A 17,172-nucleotide genomic window follows, 5' to 3' on the forward strand; every position below is an offset into this window, starting at 1 on the left:
TAATTGTAATCCCTAAGTATTTAGTTGAATGTACAGCCCTCAGATTTGTGTGACTTATCGCGTAATCGAAATTTAGCTGATTTCTTTTAGTACTCACGTGAATAAATTCTCACTTTTCTTTATTCAGGGTCAGTTGCCACTTTTCGCACCATACAGATATCTAAATCATTTTGCAAGGCGTTTTGATCAATTGATGACTTTGCAAGACGGCAAATGACAGCATCATCTGCAAACAATCTAAGACGGCTACTCAGATTGTCTCCTATGTCGTTAATATAAATCAGGAACAATAGAGGGCCTATAACACTTCCTTGGGGAACGCCGTATATTGCTTCTGTTTTACTCGATGACTTTCCGTCTATTACTACGAACTGTGACCTTTCTGACAGGAAATCACGAATCCAGTCGCACAACTGAGGCGATACTCCGTAGGCACGCAGTTTGATTAGAAGACGCTTGTGAGGATCGGTGTCGAAAGCCTTCTGGATATCTAAAAATATGGAATCAATTTAACATCCCCTGTCGATAGCACTTATTACTTCATGAGTATAAAGAGCTAGTTGTGTTTCACAAGAACGATATTCTCTGAATCCGTGCTGACTATGTGTCAATAAATCGTTTTCTTCGAGGTACTTCATAATGTTCGAATACGGTATATGTTCTAAAAACCTACTGCAAATCGACGTTAGTGATATAGGCCTGTAATTCAGCGGATTACTCCTACGTCCCTGTTTGGGTATTGGTGTGACTTGAGCAATTTTCCAGTCTTTAGGTACGTATCTTTCTGTGAGCGAGTGGTTGTATATAATTGCTAAATATGGAGCTATTTCATAAGCATACTCTGAGAGGAACCTGAGTGGTATACAATCTGGACCGGAGGCCTTGCCTTTATTAAGTGATTTGAGCTGCTTTGTCAGACCGAGGATGTCCAGTTCTATGTTTCTCATCTTGGCAAGTGGGGAGACTTTATAATCTAGTTGTCGCTCTTAAAAAATTACGTTCTGGCTCAGGCCCAGGCGAATGCTACACCTGGCAAGAACTGGAGCGGCACTGTACAATGCCGCCAAGACGTGTGAAAAGTGGCCAAGGGCACGAGAGAGGACGACGCCCACTTAAACGAGTATCTCCATCTGTCTGCTGCCGCGGCAAAGCCAGCACCACCCAGCCAGTTGCAGTGGCTGCATCAAGTACAAAGACGCCAGACGACGACAGACAGGCCTTCCACCACTCGAACCCAAAAACGTCGCCCCGAAGACAAAATCCAACGACAACCAGCTGCCTAAAATAATCGTCGCACCACCGCGCCAGCAACGCCGCGAACAGCAGCTGCAGCCACCACCTATGGATCGATGCTCTGCACTGACGATGTCGGAACAGCCAGCGTCTGATGTTGTCCGAGGCGCACCCACTGCGTCTCAGGCAGAACTGAAGATCGCCGAGGAAAAACCATCAAGACACGAACCCAACGTCGTCCCAAGGACCACGTCAGAGTATTCCGACGATACTGAACTGGTACATGCACTTCGTCAAACTCTTACTGAAATTTAGGAAACCCTACCAGTAATTATCTCATCTGTCCCATCATGTTTTTACATTCTCCATAAAACAACAAAATTTTGTTTATGTTTCAACCTCAAAATTTTGTTACACTACTGGCCATTAAAATTGCTACAGACGCTACAGACGCGAAATTTAACCGACAAGAAGAAGCATTCACACACGGTTGGCGCCGTTGGCGACACCTACAACGTGCTGACATGAGGAAAGTTTCCAGCCGATTTCTCATACACAAACTGCAGTTGACCGGCGTTACCTGGTGAAACATTGTTGTGATGCCTCGTGTAAGGAGGAGAAATGAGTACCATCACGTTTCCGACTTTGATAAAGGTCGGATTGTAGCCTATCGCGATTGCGGTTTATCGTATCACGACATTGCTGCTCGCGTTGGTCGAGATCCAATGACTGTTGGCAGAATTTGGAATCGGTGGGTTCAGGAGGGTAGTATTGACCACCGTGCTGGATCCCAACGGCCTCGTATCACTAGCAGTCGAGATGAGAGGCATCTTATCCGCATGGCTGTAACGGATCGTCCAGCCACGTCTCGATCCCTGAGTCAACAGATGGGGACGTTTGCAAGACAACAACCATCTGCACGAACAGTTCGACGACGTTTGCAGCATCATGGACTATCAGCTCGGAGACCACGGCTGCGGTTACCCTTGACACTGCATCACAGACAGGAGCGCCTGCGATGGTGTACTCAACAACGAACGTGGGTGCACGAATGGCAAAACGTCATTTTTTCGGATGAATCCAGATTCTGTTTACAGCATCATGATGGTCGCATCCGTGTTTGGCGACATCGCGGTGAACGCACACTGGAAGCGTGTATCCGTCATCGCCATACTGGCGTATCACCCGGCGTGATGGTATGGGTTGCCATTGGTTACACGTCTCGGTCACCTCTTGTTCGCATTGACGGCACTTTGAACAGTGGAGGTTACATTTCAGATGTGTTACGACCCGTGGCTCTACCCCTCAAATGGTTCAAATGCCTCCGAGCACTATGGGGCTTAACATCTGAGGTCATCAGTCCCCTAGAACTTAGAACTACTTAAAGACATCGCACATACCCATGCCCGAAGCAGGATTCGAACCTGCGACCGTAGCGTTCGCGCGGTACCAAACTGAAGCGCCCAGAACTGCTCGGCCACTCCGGCTGGCCTTTACCCTTCATTCCATCCCTGCGAAACTCTACATTTCAGCATGATAATGCACGACCGCATGTTGCAGGTCCTGTACGGGCCTTTCTGGATACAGAAAATGTTAGACTGCTTCCCTGACCATCACATTCTCCAGATCTCTCACCAATTGAAAAAGTCTGGTCAATGGAGGTCGAGGAACTGGCTCGTCACAATACGCCAGTCACTACTCTTGATGAACTGTGGTATCGTGTTGAAGCTGCATAGGCAGGTGTACCCGTGCACGCCATCCAAGCTCTGTTTGACTCAATGCCCAGGAGTATCAAGGCCGTTATTAATGCCAGAGGTGGTTGTTCTGGGTACTGATTTCTCAGGATCTATGCACCCAAATTGCGTGAAAATGTAATCACATGTCAGTTCTAGTATAATATATTTGTCGAATGAATACCCGTTTATCATCTGCATTTCTTCTTGGTGTAGCAATGTTAATGGCGAGTAGTGTAAATAATGATCGTCGCGGCCTTACAGTAAGCCGTCAGAAGCATGTTGATGATCACCAGCGTAGCCGCCGAGATAGAAATTTAAAGGTAATCCAGGATGGAATGTTCATTCTACAGCGGAGTTTGCGCTCATATGAAACTTCCTGGCAGACAAACTGCGTACTGGATCGAGACTCGAAAGCGAGACCTTTGCCTCTGGCAAGTAAGTGATCTACCGACTGAGCACGAATCACGACCCGTCCTCACGGCTTTACTTCCGCCCGTACCTCATCTCCTACCTTCCAAACTTTACAGGAGCTCTCCTGCGAATCTTCCAACACTAGCACCCCTGGAAAATAGGATTATCTGTAGTTCACTGCAGCTCGGGATGGTTCCTTTGAAAGGGCACGGCCGATTTCCTTCCCAATCCTTCCCTAACCCGAGCTTGCGCTCCGTCTCTAATGACCTCGTTGTCGACGGGACGTTAAATACTAACAACCACCACCACTGCAGCTATTTGCGTTTACATATTGTCATTTTGTCATTTGGATATAGTGAGTGGAGCTGTGGACGCTAAAATATGGAATGCCATGTGGAGAAATCGAAACACTTTCGACATATTCTTCTGCTTGAGTTCAATAAAGGGGTGACAGCAGCGGAGGTAGCCAGAAATATTTGCACCGTGTATGAGGATAATACCACTGAATAGAGCACTGCAGGAAAATGGATTTCTCGTTTTGAGGAGGATCTTTTTAACATTAGTAACTCTCTGTGTTCAGAAAGACTTTTGGGTTTTGATGAAAATCATTTAAACGCATTAATCCACAATGGTTCACGTCAGTGTACTCGAGATCTGGCAGATGTGATGAACTGTGATCATTCCATCTTCGTGCGACATTTGCAGGCCAAGTGGAAGGTTCAAAAATCGAGTGTGTGGGCACCGCAAGCTCTAAACCAAAATCACAGAAATCTGCTTGCACGTCATCAATTGGCTCGTGAACAACATCGAGCAATCCTATCCTGTATCGTTATTGATGATGGAAAATGGTAACTTTATGCTAATGTATGGAAAATAAAGGAATGGTTGAAACCAAATGTGGTGTACAGACGGTAGCAGAGCCAGGATGGGGAAGGTGTAGGCACATTTATTTGGTCCAAGCCTTGTTGACACAAATTTATTATTTAACAATAATTGGTTATGCATCCAAGTTAATACAATTAACTGTTTAAAAGGAAATTTTAGCAATAAATTTTTTTTAAAAAAACATTCTCTAGAAGAACATGCAGCCCCACTCTGAAACATTACATAAGGTACTGTTAGTAAAGGGTATATTATATAGTACAATAGTGCAACATGTACAAATATTTACAATTACACCAGAAAAATATTGAACTTGTGATTTGTACTACATGTAAATCAAAAAGAAAATCCAATTTGGCAAGAGTGCAACAAATTCCATACTGCCTGCTACAAAAAAGTGGCAATGATAATCAGTTTTTTTCTAATTTCACTTAAGCTTACGCAAACTCTACACAAATGTCACTTATTTTTCTCTCATGTGACATCAGTTCACCTTTCGTGACAAATACACAAAATTTCTAAATTATTTTATATCAGTTAAGTAAGCTGCAAGACAGAAATAACATTAACGACTGGTGACATAAGTAAACACTGTCAGGTTTTCAATTTCATGACGGTTGTGTTATCTAGCAAATTTTCATTTAAATACTCGTCCCACGTGTTCCAAAATCGATTCAGTCAGTCTCGAGAAGAAACACAACTTAATACACAAATATGGCAATATCAAGAAATAGATGGGTTTATCCCAAGCAATATTAGTAGAATTAAGAAATTTGCAATTTAAACACACCAATTTTAACAGAGTCTAAACTAATAATAATTTGGACAGAACTTTCATAAAATGATCGATGATAGTGGATATCGTGCCATACACTATGAAACAAATTAAGAATTATTCACAGTAGACACCTGGCACATGATGATATTCTCTGAAGTATTTCAAATCACAAAATGTTGGCTACAAGTACCAACCACATAATAAAGTAGTGATCAAATGGTTCAAACGGCTCTGAGCACTATGGGACTTAACTTCTGAGGTCATCAGTCCCCTAGAACGTGGAACTACATAAACCTAACTAACCTCAGGACATCACACGCATCCATGCCCGAGGCAGGATTCGAACCTGCGACCGTAGCGGTCGCGCGGGTCCAGACTGTAGCGCCTAGAACCGCTCGGCCACTCCGGCCGGCAAGTAATGATCCTGAAATATAATAAAAGTATATGAAAATTTCGGTCTTAGCCAGGTGACGAGAACCACACCAATGCAGTTTCCTGTTACACTCCCATAGTGCTAGGCCCAACAAACAACAGCTAAGCAAGCGAGCATTCCGTCCTCCCCACATGCTCGCAAACAGCCACTCCTCGCAGTCCTTGATCGGCAGGCACCAGTTGACTCCCCGCCGCTTCCGTCCTGTCCCATACCCGACCGAGCCGTCCTCCAAAACTGTTGATTCGCGCACCAGCGCCAATAGCGCCCAGCGATCACGCCCCCTATCGCTGCGGCGAAAACAAGCGAAATAATCTCGCTGGTAAATCAAATGGGCTGAGCCGTGACACGGCCCACCAAACAAAGTAGCAACTCACCGTACAAAGATCTGGGTGCATCCACAAAAGATAATGTTACGCATCTGGTGGAACAGCGACCTCGTGGTGTACTAAAAATTTCTCCCCCGAGATCTAACCATCATTGCTGACAGTTATTGTCAATAATTGACACGTTTTGCAGACGCAGTCCAAGAACAACGACCAGGAAGACATCGTGAAGTGATGCTACTCCATGATAACGCCCGGACGCACTCTGGTAGACTGACAAAAACTACTACACAGGAGTTGGGTTGGAAAGCCATTCCGCACCCTCCTTATTCACCTGATTCTGTACCCTCAGATCTTCATATTTTTCTCTCTCAATCGTATACAACCTTCAAGGCACTCCCTTTCCAGATCAAAATGTGCTCCGAACGAGGCGCGACGGGTTCTACACCCCAAAACCACGTGATTTCTACAGTCGCGGAATCGAAAGTTACTCCAGCTTTGGCAGGCGTTGTAAATAGTGAAGGTGAATATATTATTCTACATCTACGTACATACTCCGCAATCCACCATACGGTGCGTGGCGGAGGGTACCTCGTACCACAACTAGCATCTTCTCTCCCTGTTCCACTCCCAAACATAACGAGGGAAAAATGCCTATATGCCTCTGTACGAGCCCTAATCTCTCTTATCTTATCTTTGTGGTCTTTCCGCGAAATATAAGTTGGCGGCAGTAAAATTGTACTGCAGTCAGATGCTGGTTCTCTAATTTTCCTCAGTAGGAATTCACGAAAAGAACGCCTCCTTTCCTCTAGAGACTCCCACCCGAGTTCCTGAAGCATTTCCGTAACACTCGCGTGATTATCAAACCTACCAGTAGCAAATCTAGCAGCTGGCCTCTGAATTGCTTCTATGTCCTCCCTCAATCCGACCTGATAGGGATCCCAAAAGCTCGAACAGTACTCAAGACTTGGGCGTATTAGTGTTTTATAAGTGGTCTCCTTTACAGATGAACCATATCTTCCCAAAATTCTATCAATGAACCGAAGACGACTATCCGCCTTCCCCACAACTTCCATTACATGCTTGTCCCACTTCATATCACTCTGCATGTTACGCCCAAATATTTAATCGACGTGACTGTGTCAAGCGCTACACTACTAATGGAGTATTCAAACATTACAGGATTCTTTTTCCTATTCATCTGCATTAATTTACGTTTATCTACATTTGGAGTTAGCTGCCATTCTTTACACCAATCACAAATCCTGTCCAAGTCATCTTGTATCCTCCTACAGTCACTCAACGACGACACCTTCCCTTACACCACAGCATCATCAGCAAACAGTCACACATTGCTATCCACCCTATCCAATAGATCATTTATGTAGATAGAAAACAACAGCGGACGTACCACACTTCCCTGGGGCACTCCAGATGATACCCTCACCTCCGATGAACACTCACCATCGAGGACAACGTACTGGGTTCTATTGCTTAAGAAGTCTTCGAGCCACTCACATATTTGGGAACCAATCCCATATGCTCGTACCTTAGTTAGAAGTCTGCAGTGGGGCACCGAGTCAAACGCTTTCCGGAAGTCAAGGAATATGGCATCCGTCTGATACCCTTCATGGTTTGCAAGATATCGTGTGAAAAAAGGGCGATGCTTTCTAAAGCCGTGCTGATGCATGGACAGCAACTTCTCTGTCTCGAGGAAATTCATTATATTCGAACTGAGAATATGTTCGAGAATCCTGCAGCAAACCGAGGTTAAGGATATTGGTCTGTAATTTTGAGGATCCATCCTTCTACCCTTCTTATATACAGGCGTCACCTGCGCTTTTTTCCAGTCGCTCGGGACTTTACGTTGATGATTAAAAGTCTCTGTTATGTGTATCTGTTGTGTTTAGTAAACTTAAGGAAAAGAGGTATAAACTAATATACCAACCCAATATTTAAGATGAGTCTTCATGACTTGGATATAATTGCACTGAAGATAGCTACACAGTAGCTGAAATCGAATTGCAACAAACCAATTAAAAATTTACGACCGATGTGGCCCCTTGCCCCTGGCCTGGATCTCATTAACACGGCCGTGGGACACGCTGTTCCTGATAGAATCAAACAGTAAAGATTAGCATTTGTGTTTAAGCACGCATTTCTCGCAGTGTTTTTCAACAGTTTTGTCCTAACTCTGTAGTTTCTGTCAATTCGCACCAAAAACGACGTGTTTTCGAAGAAGACCCTGTAAGGCTACCGCCCTGCTCGGACGTACGTTAGCTGTATAAAGCCTGTACTGTAATAAGTTCACGGGCTTCACCTTATAAACAAGGATTTTAGTACATAAGTTGACCGCGTGTACCTAATAGAAGCAAGATCGGACTTGTACTCAGTCAATAACTACAGTGATGCATCAAGCAAATGTAAAGTATAATTACTCTTTCGTATGGACAAGAAGTACACACAGTAGATACTACCTATAATTAATAATTCGGTCGCCAGCCTGCTTAGGCAATGAGCGAGTTTTTCCTTGTACAAGTGGGTGCATGTACAAGCATAGTAACACGTAGTAATGATGCGTTATATGGCAAAGTTTGGAACCGGAAAAAATCCACTGAACTAACGTTTTCTCCTTTTGTACTAATTTGGACGAGCTAAAATTACACAACACCACACAGCAATGATTACTACGAATTGCATTTTGTATACTGATCAGACTGAAATCGGGCATAGATTGCCCTAGGATTAGCAGTTTTCAAAGCACACACACAATGTCACTATTAAAGATGGAAAAACACTAATACACTTAGATTTAATATAGAACTTAGCTTTACTGGTCAAATCTGATCAGCACACTTCAAGGTTTGAAAGAATGCACAAGCGAAGGGGGGGGGGGGGGGCCTGAAACTGTTATGGTCGTTATACTGAAACTATTAAGTACTGAAGACAAATTAACACTCAAAATTATCAATCTATGGATAACTACTCTTTTGTCTTATTTCTGAATAATTTAACTGTCATTATTTCTGTCTCAAATTAATTAAATAACATCGCTAACTCAATCCAAAAAAAAAAACTCTCTTCCAATTTAGTCATACTTTTGTTCTTTACCAACATTTGTAATAACGCACAGAACTGTAAACTTCTTTATAACATAGGTTTGTTTGCTGATAATTTTCGTTAACACTAACATTAAACTTTCAGTTCAGGATACTCGGGTTGCACAATACGAGGTAACGATCCTGTCTAGGTCAGTGATCAGGATAAGTCACGGCTAAGGCAATTCTGGTAAAAGTCACGTTATTATTGAACAGTTAGAAACAGTTTCGACACTGGTCCACACAGATACACTTCTAAAGATGAAATAAATGTTTGACCTGTGCAAGTCGGTGCGGCGGTTGGCGGGCAGCGAGATATCGGGCAGCACGGCACACATACAAGTACGGCTAAGGCTCACACTACATCGGCACTTTCCATCTTCTTAGTGTCGTAACCTTTCCAATTTTGTGCCTAAGAATATAGCCATGCCCAGTAGTCGTCGGAATCAGCTCATCCGAGGCTCAATGGAATCCACTTTTCCTGGGTAGCCTCCTCGGTACAGTACGTGTTCCTCTGACCGATTCCCAACTCCGACTGATGCTCGCCTCCGACTGTAATACTGAGCCCGTTGTGCCGAACCGCGCCCAGTGTGCGTTTTCCCGCCTCACCTGCCTCCACCTTTTCCCGCTCCCCTACAGGTAGGGTATTCACCACAGGTTTTCTACTACACATATCCCAATGCATTACCTACGTATGGACCAAGTGTATAAATTACAATTTTCACATCTTACAATAGTTTTAACATTAAATACACTTCCCTTTGATTACCTCATTATTTGAAATCTAACATAAATAATAATATTCATTTCAAAAGTTGCTCACAGTTTCTTTAACATAACGATACGAACCGAAAAAGAAGTTCAAAACATTGCTTACATTAATTTATCTAAATTCATAAAGAAAAAAAAATTTTATATGTACAGTTGTCGTTACAACCCTCCATGTACCAGTGCTCTGAAACATCTTATATGCATAGCATGTACGTTTTAATATAAAAACAACATAATACGGAATTCAGCTCCATATGGCGTAATCCAATATGCTGTCTCCTATGTTCTGCTTCCAATGTAAAACCGACGTTGCGCCTCATTGGCCAAGTTCATCTCCGCATGGCAACAATCCTACTTGGCAGATCCTTCCTTCCACCTTTCACAGTGTAGTGATACCACGCTGTGACATCTCTAAACTCGACCGGCACCTCCCCCCCCCCCCCCCCCCCATGAGCGCTTTTACGTCCCATGAGAGGACGCCTCATGCATCTGCACCATGATGTTTGTATGAAGATTCAAGGATAAATACATAAACAGAAAGATTTTAAACGTTCAAATCCTGCCACATATCCCTTAGAGAGTCATACCTTCAGCCGGCAGTGCAAATGCACTGAAGCCATCCACCAGGCAGTGGGCATAGGTGCGTCATTTGTGAAGAGAGCGTGTCTGCTCTGATCTATTACAGCGAACTTCGACCGTCCACGCAGAGTGCCAAGTGACGTCACCAGCAGGAAGCTCGTGCCAGAAGACCGGCGCCACTATTCTGTGCCGTTCTCTTCCCTTCCCATCGAACAAGAGCTGGCCTGGGTTTGGGCGCCTCTCGTGTGTTCGCTGCCAAAGCGAGAAAGTGAGAAACCGGCGCCGTGCCGTGGAATGGCGTCTGGGTCGGCAGCAAGCACGGGCGCGCTTGATTCTCGATACTCTGTCTACTGGGGCTGCCACACGATCAAAGAAAATCTTAAAGAAACTAAGCGGTCATCGCCAGATTTACCTATTTGATTTCTCATTCCACAAAGTCATTTCGGATACTGTTATTAGTGTCGTGTTCGAGCACGACTCGAACTGTTTGAGCAGTTTACGTCATAGCTCGAGAAATCTCGGACTTTCCTTCAACGTCTGGTTGTACTACCTCCGAGATGTGTCGCAGCGGTATTAACACACCGGTCTCCAAAATTAAAGTAACAACCAGAAATTTTGCAAGGTTGCGATTATTTTGTCTCAAAACATTATAAACAGGCGGTACTAAAGTAGAAAGAATGTAAGGAACACAGAACGTAAATGACTGCAACATGCGTAATGGTAGGCACCAATGTTCCTCATGTCTTTTTTTTTTTTTTTTTTTTTTTTTTTTTTTTTTTTTTTTTTTTTTGCAACTTAACGGATTTACACATACATTACGACAGCTGGTTAATGTGCTCAGTGTGGTGTGCGACCACCTCTGGCAGCAATACAGGCCAACAACGACGGGGCATGCTGTGAATGATGTCATCAGTCTCACGTTGAGGCAATAACAAAGTCTTGGAGAGTATATACTGATATGGATATGGTGTCTGTGCTTTCGGACATGTCCGAAAGAACAGACACCATTGATGACCTGCAGCCGTCTAGAACGAAATTAGAATTATATTAATACCTTCAGCTGCTGACGGGCGTTGATACACTACTGGCCATTAAAATTGCTACACCAAGAAGAAATGCAGATGATAAACGGGTATTCATTGGACAAATATATTATACTAGAATTGACATGTGATTCCACTTTCACGCAATTTGGGTGCATAGATCCTGAGAAATCAGTAGCCAGCAGCCGCGTCTCGATCCCTATGTCAACAGATGGGGACGTTTGCAAGACAACAACCATCTGCACGAACAGTTCGACGACGTTTGCAGCAGCATTCACTAACAGATCGGAGACCACGGCGGCGGTTACCCTTGACGCTGCATCAAAGACAAGAGCGGCTGCGATGGTGTACTCAACGACGAACCTGGGTGCACGAATGGCAAAACGTCATTTTTTCGGATGAATCCGGGTTCTGTTTACAGCATCACGATGGTCGCATCAGTGTTTGACGACATCGCGGTGAACGCACATTGGAAGCGTGTATTCGTCATCGCCATACTGGCGTATCACCCGGCGTGATTGTATGGGGTGCCATTGGTTACACGTCTCGGTCACCTCTTGTTCGCATTGACGGCACTTTGAACAGTGGACTTTACATTTCAGATGTGTTACGACCCGTGGCTCTACGCTTCCTTCGATCCCTGCGAAACCCTACAATTCACCAGGATAATACACGACCGCATGTTGCAGGTCCTGTACGGGCTTTTCTGGATACAGAAAATGTTCGATTGCTGCCCTGGCCAGCACATTCTCCAGATCTCTCACCAACTGAAAACGTCTGGTCAATGGTGGCCGAACAACTGGCTCGTTACAATACGCCAGTCACTACTCCTGATGAGCTGTGGTATCGTGTTGAAGCTGCATGGGCAGCTGTACCTGTACACGCCATCCAAGCTCCGTTTGACTCAATGCCCAGGCTTATCAAGGCCGTTATTAGGGCCAGAGGTGGTTGTTCTGGGTACTGATTTCTCAGGATCTATGCACCCAAATTGCATGAAAATGTAATCACATGTCAGTTCTAGTATAATATATTTGTCCAATGAATACCCGTTTATCATCTGCATTTCTTCTTGGTGTAGCAATTTTAATGGCCAGTAGTGTAGAAAGAACTGCTACAGTATGGAACAGAAGGTAACTGGAAGAAATACGTAATGAGACGAACAGAAATGAGACTCTTACTCAAAGGCAGTTATTACACTGACGCCACCGCGATTCGTGATGGTCCACTGGACATTACGACAGGCGAGACACACTCTGCAACGTGCTCCCACGCTGATGGTAAGATTGGTAGCGAGTTATTGTGGTGGGGCGATCCATTTCTCCACCAACGCGGTTGGCATGCCCGAGGCAGGATTCGAACTTGCGACCGTAGCGGTCGCGCGGTTCCAGACTGAAGCGCCTAGAAACGCTCGACCACACCGGTCGGCTCTTTCGGTTACCTTCTGCGCTATGTTTTACCAGTTCTTTCTATGTACGGTCCACGTTGCGCCAAGTTGTATTGCTTGGCAGTGCCACATCACTCCAAAGTTACTCTCGTCCTTAAGTTTTTTTCACACCAGTATGTTATGTATGAATTTTAATGATAGAAATAGCTGTGCAACACGTTATGTAATATCTTATAGGGTGCAGGTAATAGGTAAACACAGCCCCTAACTAATTATCACAACCACGATTCGGTCTAATTCTCGGAGTCTAGATCGTCTTCTGCCAACGGCCTTGCCGCAGTGGTAACACCGGTTCCCGTCAGATCACCGAAGTTAAGCGCTGTCGGGCTGGACTAGCACTTGGATGGGTGACCATCCGGTCTGCCGAGCGCTGTTGGCAAGCGGGGTGCACTCAGCCCTTGTGAGGCAAACTGAGGAGTTACTTAATTAAGAAGTAGCGGCTCCGGTCTCGGAAACTGACATACTGCCGGGAGAGCGGTGTTTTGACCACATGCCCCTTCATATCCGCATCCAGTGACGCCTGTGGGCTGAGGATAACACGGTGGCCGGTCGGTGCCTTCGGGCCTTCATGACCTGTTCGGGAGATGAGGAAAGATCGTCCTGTGACATAGTGCCGTCCTTTGGTACTATGTCCACGACGGTTCTTGTCACTAGTTTCTTTTTTCTTGCGATCGCGTTTACAGTCGTTTTAATGTGACTTATTTCGTTTACATGGCCTTAATTTCCAATTAATTTTCTTTCTTGATGCATTCGGACGTTATCGCCTTGTTTTGAAGGTAATTAAAATCTGATGACTTTTTTACACATCATATAAGAAACCATCAGCCTTGATTGCAGTAATGAAACCAACCTTTACCTAGGTTTCAGCCCAAGTAATTGAGCCTTCTTCAGAAGATACGCCTGATTCTATGATATGTCTACGAGGGCATGGTCTAGAAATAAAACTAAAACGGCCTGAATAGGCGTAGTCACATTTTAAAAATGCGGTACATAGGTACTAAGTCACCACCAAGACCTAACTTTTACAGATTATTTTAATATGTGAACAGGGATCGAAATGCTCATTTGCAGCTCACTTGATAAATTATTATTGTCTTTAACAGGCAAATAAAACGTTGCCATGGGTTCAGAGCCGAGTAATATTTCTGAAGAATAATGTTTTTGCCTTCGACAGTTAGCTTTACATTTAAAAAGTCAAAATACATTTTTACGAATGGTACCCATAAACACAGTATGACAACTCTTATTGTGAATTATTTCAAGTACAAGAAGAGTTTGTTATGGTGGTGGTATTTATTACCAGTTCCAGCTGCATTTCACGAAACTGTTAAATGTCACGTGGAGCTATAGCTTGTTCTTACGGCAATTTTTTAAAATTTCTTTTCGATCACTGGTTCTCGCGCGGCGTGAATCAAATGTCACATGATTGTTCGAGCAGCTCTCGATAGTGGATCGAACTTTGTGGCGTATCGGAAAACCTCGAGCTCGTTCGATAGTGAGTATCGTTTGCCCAACACTAAATGATACATTTTTGCTGATTCAACTATGTGTTAACTGATCTGATGCTGGCCTCCACCTTTTCCCAGCTTATGCTAAGCTATTCTTCTCTATGTAACTACATCACAATAGCCTCTATAATCTGGTTCGCATATTCTAATCTCTTTGTACACCTACCACTTACCCCATCTGGGCCGGCCGCGGTGGTCTCGTAGTTCTAGGCGAGCAGTCCGGAACCGCGCGACTGCTACGGTCGCAGGTTCGAATCCTGCCTCGGGCATGGATGTGTGTGATGTCCTTAGTTAGGTTTAAGTAGTTCTAAGTTCTAGGGGACTGATGACCACAGCTGTTAAGTCCCATAGTGCTCAGAGCCATTTGAACCATTTTTGAACTTACCCCATCCACTTCGAGCGGCGTAGTAATCATTTTTGGATACTTTATCAGATGTTCCGCTAACCTATGTTTTCTTCTAGTAAGGGTGGTCTATAGACCTCTGTCCTCGCCCATTCTTCTCAGTACTTCATCATTATTTAACATTCTTCGACAGAACCATATTTCGAAAGTTTCTTATTCTCCAGGTTTCACTAGCCACCTTCCAAATGTACAGTTTTAGTAACGTCTTCCTCTTTTCCATATGCACATCTCATACCCGTAGAATATTTCGCATGCACCAAACTGCTTCTGAAGTCTACATTGCTTCAGAAATCCTGAGTTATCCTGCTTTCTTTCTTCTTCTTCCACTACAGTGTTGTTCATAATTATTAAGTTGAGTTACACCGAAAAAGTAAGAATCATTACACACATTTTATCGAAAGGTACTAGTTGCTTTTTGGTGACGTATCATGACGCATAACTAACCCTCAGGCTTCGAGGTAGTCCATTTTAGCTTTGACCTAATTGTCACTGTTATGAATACCAATTAAAATACATAAATAACTGTAGCTGTTGTGCTATTTTGAATAGATCCATCTGCTGAAGGAGGTGAAATCTTCTAAACCACGTATTGGAAACGTAAATGCCTTTCGAGTGTCATCGGTAACAACATCATTCCAGTTAGCTCAGAGTCATCGGGTATAAAACCAGCATTCCAGAGACATGGTAAAGTTGTCCTCAACCGAAGGTTAACAAAATAAATGCATGGACCGACTGATAATTGAACCTCAGACCTTCAGACTGTAGTGTGACTCTTACCCACTTGGCCACCAACCTGCAGACTAACATCACTACTGATCTGGCATGTCACGTCATATTGTATACGCGAAATAAAATGTCGAAATAAGCTTTATACTCAAATACCTGTCGCAACTTTTTAAGTGATGCGATGTCGCTTATCTTAGCCTTCAATAAGATTATAGGAAACGTCGAAATTTTCACTTTAGGCAAAAAGAAATGGCAAGTAGCGTTTTATTGGTGCAAAGATTATGGCTTGAGTTCACTTGTAACAATGTCACTTATAACAATTCCACAACGTGAGAATTTTATGCGGTACACAGCACGTGAGTGATGTTTCTCTCAGTCATTTATGTTTCCCACAATTTTTTAACATACCGTATACTATGCTATCACGTGGTGAACTACAGCTTACATCTCTGGAAGAGCTTTCTTGCAAGAGCGCGTTGCACGCAGCGGGCGAAGGATCACCTGAATAGCGCCAACCGCCACCGGTGAATGCACCATCGGCACTGCAACAGATCACCGTGTCGGCCGTCCACCGCCCCGCGTCAGGGACCGTCCCCTCTCGCAGTGAGACGGCGAACGCCCCGCTGTGTCCGACCACCACCACCCGGCTGCACCTATAAATGCAACCCCCCCCCCCCCCCCCACCGCCGCGGCGTCCCCACACGGTGGCGAGCCCCCTGGGCACCCCTACCCAGTCGGACAGTCCCCTGGCCGTCGCTGCAAACGTTCTCCCGCCCATAAGGGTCCAGGTGACAGCAGATCGTGTTGCGATACCTCCCTCCAGGGGGACACCGCACCAGACTTATTCAGAACTGAATACTGAGCTCCAGTGGCTCATTTTCGGCCAATTGCGAATTGTTTACCAAAAAGATCGTGTGAAACAACTGCTCGGCGCAAGAGACGACTATCTTACCACTCTCGATTTTGTCAAATCAAAGGCGATGCCTTACTTTACCCATCAGACGTCGGGTAATCGCCGAACCAAAATCGTCATCAAGGACTTGCCACTAGAGGTTACGGCAGAGGAGATCAAGGAGGAACTGCTTTGGCTCCACTTTAAGACCTTTTGGTCCACAAGTATAGCAAGAGGGATTCTGAGACCACAGATCTAGGATTCTGAGACCAGAGCGTAGATCTCCTGCCCTACCCATGTCGTCTCTCTTTCCCAGAGGGAGGGCATAGAGCAGATTTACCAAAGTCGGTACCTTCTGTACATGGAGATCAAGATTCAATTGTACGAGGGCTGCAATGGGCCATTCTTCTGTCACAAATGCCAACGTTTGTGACATACTGGGAATTACTGCTCCCTGCAATTGCAGTGTGTCAAGTGTGCCGGCCCAAATTTATGGAGAACTGCACGCTCCCCGCCTCAGAGAAACCCACCTGCACCAGGTGTTTGGGCAGGACCCACAATCCCCACCACATGGCGTCCTGGACGGGGTGCCCTGTTTACCAGAAGGCACTGAAGTCTTCCCATCCTCCTAAAAGCAACCAAGAACAAATTCGAGTAAATAATAAGACGAGCAGCTGGTGAAAAAAGAAGTTGCCACAACAAAAGAAGTAGTTACGCCAATTAATTTCTTACAAGAGAATTATAATGTTTTAAAACATAAGGTAAAAGAAACATATTGGAAGTATCAAAGATAAAATTGTTCCAAAATAATTATTCAACAAACCTGTATCTGACTGTGTCAGCGAACTTGTTTCGTGCACTCCTCCATTTTGCCAGTAATGAAACATGTAATTGACTCGGCAATCAAGTTTA

At 44.5% G+C, this 17,172-nt stretch overlaps 1 protein-coding gene and 1 pseudogene across 1 annotated transcript in view; both read left to right on the forward strand.

Moving 5' to 3' along the window:
• LOC126484491 (uncharacterized) overlaps positions 1 to 17,172 on the forward strand; it is a 259,151-nt gene that overhangs the window by 105,946 nt on the left and 136,033 nt on the right. The window lies entirely within an intron of this gene.
• On the forward strand, positions 12,993 to 13,110 carry LOC126485255 (5S ribosomal RNA; annotated as a pseudogene).

The sequence above is a fragment of the Schistocerca serialis genome, chromosome 6 (assembly GCF_023864345.2).
Source record: "Schistocerca serialis cubense isolate TAMUIC-IGC-003099 chromosome 6, iqSchSeri2.2, whole genome shotgun sequence".
NCBI classification, from domain to species: domain Eukaryota; kingdom Metazoa; phylum Arthropoda; class Insecta; order Orthoptera; family Acrididae; genus Schistocerca; species Schistocerca serialis.